The sequence below is a fragment of the Rhinopithecus roxellana genome, chromosome 5 (assembly GCF_007565055.1).
Source record: "Rhinopithecus roxellana isolate Shanxi Qingling chromosome 5, ASM756505v1, whole genome shotgun sequence".
Classification (NCBI taxonomy): domain Eukaryota; kingdom Metazoa; phylum Chordata; class Mammalia; order Primates; family Cercopithecidae; genus Rhinopithecus; species Rhinopithecus roxellana.
In genome coordinates, this window is record NC_044553.1 from 159738964 (window position 1) to 159744893 (window position 5930).

Genomic DNA, 5930 nt, shown 5'->3' on the forward strand with positions numbered 1-5930 from the left:
AGTTTTGTCTTCATGTCTCTTAGGACTATATTGTTAGGTGCATACATGTTTGTGATTGCTATATCCTCTTGATGGATTGACACTTTCATCCTTATAAAATGTCATCTCTGTTTCTAGTAAATTTTTGTCTTAAAATTCATTTTGTCTGGTGTCAATATAGCCACTCTAACTCTGTTTATATTTTCATGGTACATCTGTTTCCATTTATCAATATTTTCTACCTGTTTGTGTCTTTGCATCTATATTATGTCTCTTATAGATTGCATATAGTTGGGTCATACTTTTTATTCATTCTGCCAATCCTTGTATTTTAATTGGAGTTTTAATCCAATTGATATGATATTTCATGTCATTATTATTATTATTATTTTCTTCAACTTTTATTTTAAGTTTGGGGTACATGTGCAGGATGTGCAGGTTTGTTACATAGGTAATCAGGTACCATGCTGGTTTCCAGCACAGATCATGTCCTTATTGATAAGGTAGGATTTGTTCATCATTTTGCTGTCTGTTTTCTATGTCTCATGCTCTTTTTGTTCTTATTTTCCACCATTACTGACTTATTTTGTTTCAAATGGATATTTTCTAGTGTACCATTTTAAAACTTTTCCATTTCTTTTACTATGTATTTTTGAGTTATTCTCTTCATTGTTGCATGTAGATTATAATTATTATCTCTATTTATAACAATTTAGTCTAGATTAATACAAAGTTAATTTTACTACTACACAAAATCTTTGCTTTCCTCTAGCTCTATGTCTTCTCCACGCTTTTATGCTGTTATTGTCATACAAAATACAACCATATACATTGTTTTCTCATCAACATAGATTTATAATTATTGGTTTGTAAAGTTTTCTTTTAAATTAGAGAGGAGAAAAAAATTACAGAGATACATTCATATTTTTTTTGATTTACCTATACAGTTATATTTACCAGTGCTCTTTGTTTCTTTATGTAGATTCGAGTTACTATCTAATGTCCTTTCTTTTCAGCATGAAGAATTCCTATAGTATTTTTTGTATGGCTGATATTATGGTAATAGGTTTTTTTTCAGTTTTTGTTTATCTGAAAATATATTTATTTCTTCTTTATTTTAAGGATAGTTTTGCTGGCTATAAAACTATTGGTTGACAGTCTTTGCTATTAACCCTTTCAGATGCTATGTCATTTTTTTCTGGCCTCCACAGTTTCTGAGGAGAAGTCAGCAGTTAGTCTTATTTGAAAACCGTTGTTTTTTATAAGTAGTTTTCTCTTGCTGCTTTCAATATGTTCTTTTTGTCTTTGACTTTTATCAGTTTGACTATAATGTGTTTAGATGTGGATATCTTTGAGTTTAATCTACTGGGATTTTGTCAAGCCTCTTGGATGTGTATATTAATGCTTTTCATCCAACTTGGGAACCTTTTAGTCATTATTTCTTCAATTATTTTCTGCCTCATTCTCTTTTTCATTTGGGGGCTCTGATTGTGCATATGTTAGTACACGTGATGATTTTTACAGATATCTGAGACTCTGTCCATTTTATCTTCATTCTTTTACTTCTGTTCCCTATACTCAATGATCTCTATTGGCCTATTTTTAAGTTTACCAATTTCCTTTTTTTCTCTCTCTCTGCCACCACTGAGAGAGAGAGAGAGAGAGAGAGAGAGAGAGAGAGAGAGAGAAAGAGAGAGTGAGAGATAGAGCTTTTATTTGAGTAACATTCAGAACAGTTGATCATTCCATCCTTTTTATTTTATTATTATTATTTTTTATTATTATTTAAGTTCTGGGATACATGTGCAGAATGTGCAGATTTGTTACATAGGTATACATGTACCATGAGGGTTTGCTGCACCCATCAACCCATCATCTAAGGTATTTCTCCTAATGCTATCCTTCCCCTAGCGCCCCACCCCATGACAGGCCCTGGTGTGTGACGTTCCCCTTCCTGTGTCCATGTGTTCTCATTGCTCAACTCCCACTTATGAGTGAGAATATGTGGTGTTTGGTTTTCTTTTCCTGTGTTAGTTTGCTGAGAATGATGGTTTCGAGCTTCGTCTATGTCCCTGCAAAGGACATGAACTCATTATTTTTTATGGCTGCATAGTATTCCATGGTGTATACATGCCACATTTTCTTTACCCAGTCTATCATTGATGGGCATTTGGGTTGGTTCCAAGTCTTTGCTATTTTGAACTGTGCTGCAATAAACACACGTGTGCATGTGTCTTTATAGTAGAATGATTTATAATCCCTTGGGTATATACTTAGTAATGGGATTGCTGGGTCAAATGGTATTTCTGGTTCTAGATCCTTGAGGAATCATCACACTGTCTTCCACAATGGTTGAACTAATTTACACTCCCACCAACAGTGTAAAAGTGTTCCTATTTCTCCACATCCTCCCCAGCATCTGTTGTTTCCTTACTTTTTAATGATTGCCATTCTAACTGCTGTGAGATGGGATCTCATTGTGGTTTTGATTTGTATTTCTCTTTTTTTTTTCTTTCTTTTTATTTTTTTCTTTTTTTTTTTTTGAGGCAGAGTCTCACTCTGTCGCCGGGGCTGGAGTGCAGTGGCCGGATCTCAGCTCACTGCAAGCTCCGCCTCCCGGGTTTACGCCATTCTCCTGCCTCAGCCTCCCGAGTAGCTGGGACTACAGGCGCCCGCCACTTCGCCCGGCTAGTTTTTTTGTATTTTTAGTAGAGACGGGGTTTCACCGTGTTAGCCAGGATGGTCTCCATCTCCTGACCTCGTGATTCGCCTGTCTCGGCCTCCCAAAGTGCTGGGATTACAGGCTTGAGCCACCGCGCCCGGCCGATTTGTATTTCTCTAATGACCAGCGATGATGACCTTTTTTCCTATTGTTTGTTGGCCTCACAAATGTCTTCTTTTGAGAAGTGTCTGTTCATATCCTTCACCCACTTTTTGATGGAATTGTTTATTTTTTTTCTTGTAAATTTGTTCAAGTTCTTTGTAGTTTCTGGATATTAGCCCTTTGTCAGATGGATAGATTGCAAAAATTTTCTCCCATTCTGTAGGTTGCCTGTTCACTGTGATGGTGGTTTCTTTTGCTGTGCAGAAGCTCTTGAGTTTAATTAGATCCCATTTGTCAGTTTTGGCTTTTGTTGCCATTGCTTTTGGTGTTTTATTCATGAAGTCTTTGCCTATGTCTATGTCCTGTATGGTATTGCCTAGGTTTTCTTCTAAGGTTTTTATGGTTTTAGGTCTTATGTTTAAGTCTTTAATCCATCTTGAGTTAATTTTTGTGTAAGGTGTAAGGAAGGGGTCCAGTTTCAGTTTTTTTGCATATGGCTAGCCAGTTTTCCCAACACCATTTATTAAATAGGGAATCCTTTCCCCATTGCTTGTTTCTGTCAGATTTGTCAAAGATCAGATTGTTGATAAAGGGGAGATCACCACCAATCCCACAGAAATACAAACTACCCTCAGAGAATACTATAAATACCTCTATGCAAATAAATTAGAAAATCTATAAAATAAAATAAAATAAAATAAATTCCTCTCATTTATTTATTAAATTAAGTATTGATTAAGTATCAATACTTAATTTCTTTTTCTGGCCAAATAATATGCCATTATATGGATATACCACATTTTGTTTATCCATTCATTAGTTGACGGGCATTTGGATTATTTCTACCTTTTGGCTATTAAAATTTTTATCAGGTACATGCACTCTCCCAAGACTAAACTAGGAAGAAGTTGAATCCCTCAATAGACCAATAACAAGTTCTGAATTTGAGGCAGTAATTAATAGCCTACCAACCAAAAAAAGCCCAAGACCAGACAGATTCATAGCCAAATTCTACCAGAGGTACCAAGAGGAGCTGATGCCATTCCTTCTGAAACTATTCCAAACAATAGAAAAAGAGAGACTCCTCCCTAAGTCATTTTATTAGGCCAGCATCATCCTGATACCAAAACCTGACAGAGACACAACAAAAAAAGAAAATTTCAGGCCAGTACCCCTGATGAACATCAGTGCAAAAATCCTCAGTAAAATACTGCCAAACCGGAATCCAGCAGCACATCAAAACCTTATCCACCATGAATAAGTCGGCTTCATCCCTGGGATGCAAGCCTGGTTCAACATACACAAATCAATAAATGTAATCCATCACATAAACAGAACCAATGACATGATTATCTCAATAGATACATAAAAGGCCTTTGATAAAATTCAGCACTGCTTCATGCTAAAACCTTTCAATAAACTAGGTACTGATGGAACATATCTCAAAATAAGAGCTATTTATGACAAACTCACAACCAATATCATACTGAATGGGCAAAAACTGGAAGCATTCCCTTTGAAAACCAGCACAAGACAAGGATGCCCTCTCTCACCGATCCTATTCAACATAATATTGGAAGTTCTTGCCAGGGGAATCAGGCAAGAGAAAGAAATAAAGGGTATTCAAATAGGAAGAGAGAAAGTCAAATTGTCTCTGCAGATGACATGATTGTATATTTAGAAAACCACATCGTCTCAGCCCCAAATCTCCTTAAGCTGATAAGCAACTTCAGCAAAGTCTCAGGATACAAAATTAATGTGCAAAAATCACAAGCATTCATATACACCAGTAATAGAGAACCAAATTATGAGTGAACTGCCATTCACAACTGCTACAAAGAGAATAAAATACCTAGCAATACCACTTACAAGCAATGTGAAGGATCTCTTCAAACAGAACTACAAAACACTGCTCAATGAAATGAGAGGACACAAATGGAAAAACATTCTATGCTTATGGATAGAAAAAATCAATATTGTGAATGGCCATACTACCCAAAGTAATTTATAGATTCAATGCTATCCCTATCAAACTACGATTGGCTTTCTTCACAGAATTAGAAAAAAACTACTTTAAACTCCATGTGGAATCAAAACAGAGCCCATATAGGCAAGACAATCCTAAGCAAAAAGAACAAAGCTGGAGGCATCATGCTACCTGACTTCAAACTATACTACAAGGCTACAGTAACCAAAACAGCATGGTACTGGTACCAAAATGGATATATAGACCATGGAACAGAACAGAGGCCTCAGAAATAATGCCACACATCTACATCCATCTTCTTTTAAAAAAATAGTTTTATTGAGATATACTTCACATAATGTAAAATGTATCCATTAAAAAAGTTCAGGTTCAGTGGTCTTTAATATATTTACAAATAAGTGCAACCAGCACCACAATAAACTTCAGAACTTTTTTTTTTTTTTTGTAAAACAAGAACCACTCAGACTGCATTGTCTTTCTCTTCCACTCCAAGAGGAAGACAAGAACAATCACCAATGGTAAATGGCAGCTGCAACACCAAGCGCCAGCTTCATGCTCAGAAGAGAACTCTGTGCCTCCTCCTCATAGTTTCTGGTGCTCTACACATTTAGAGAAACTTCTCTAGTAATGAACTGTAGAAATGATCCCTGAAAGTATAGTCTTCAGAACGTTTTTATTACTTCAGAAAGAAACCTGTATTCTTTAACTATCATCCTCCTACTTTCCATATGCTCTTCCTCCCAGGCCTAAGCAACTACTAATGTACTATCTGTCTCTATAAATTTTCCAATTGTGGACATTTCATATAAATGGAATTATGTAATTTGTGACCTCTTGTGAGGCTTTCTTTACTTAGCATACTTTTTTTCAAGGTTTACCCATATCATAGCATGTATCAACACTTAATTTCTTTTTATGGCCAAATAATATTCCATTATATGGATATACCACATTTTGTTTATCCATTCATTAGTTGACGGGCATGTGGATTGTTTCCACCTTTTGGCTATTAAAATTTTTATCAGGTATATGATTTGCAAATATTTTCTACCATTCTGTGGGGTGTCTTTTCTATTCCTTAATAGCACCCTTTGGAATAAACAAAAAACAAAATGAAACAAAACAAACAAACAAAAACAA

At 35.5% G+C, this 5930-nt stretch overlaps 1 non-coding gene across 1 annotated transcript; it reads right to left on the reverse strand.

The window, feature by feature from the left end:
- Positions 1-5245: 5245 nt before the first annotated feature.
- On the reverse strand, positions 5246-5453 carry LOC115898083. Its single transcript, XR_004057835.1, has one exon. It is a non-coding gene; the product is annotated as a small nucleolar RNA U3 (small nucleolar RNA).
- Between the last annotated feature and the right edge of the window lie 477 nt (positions 5454-5930).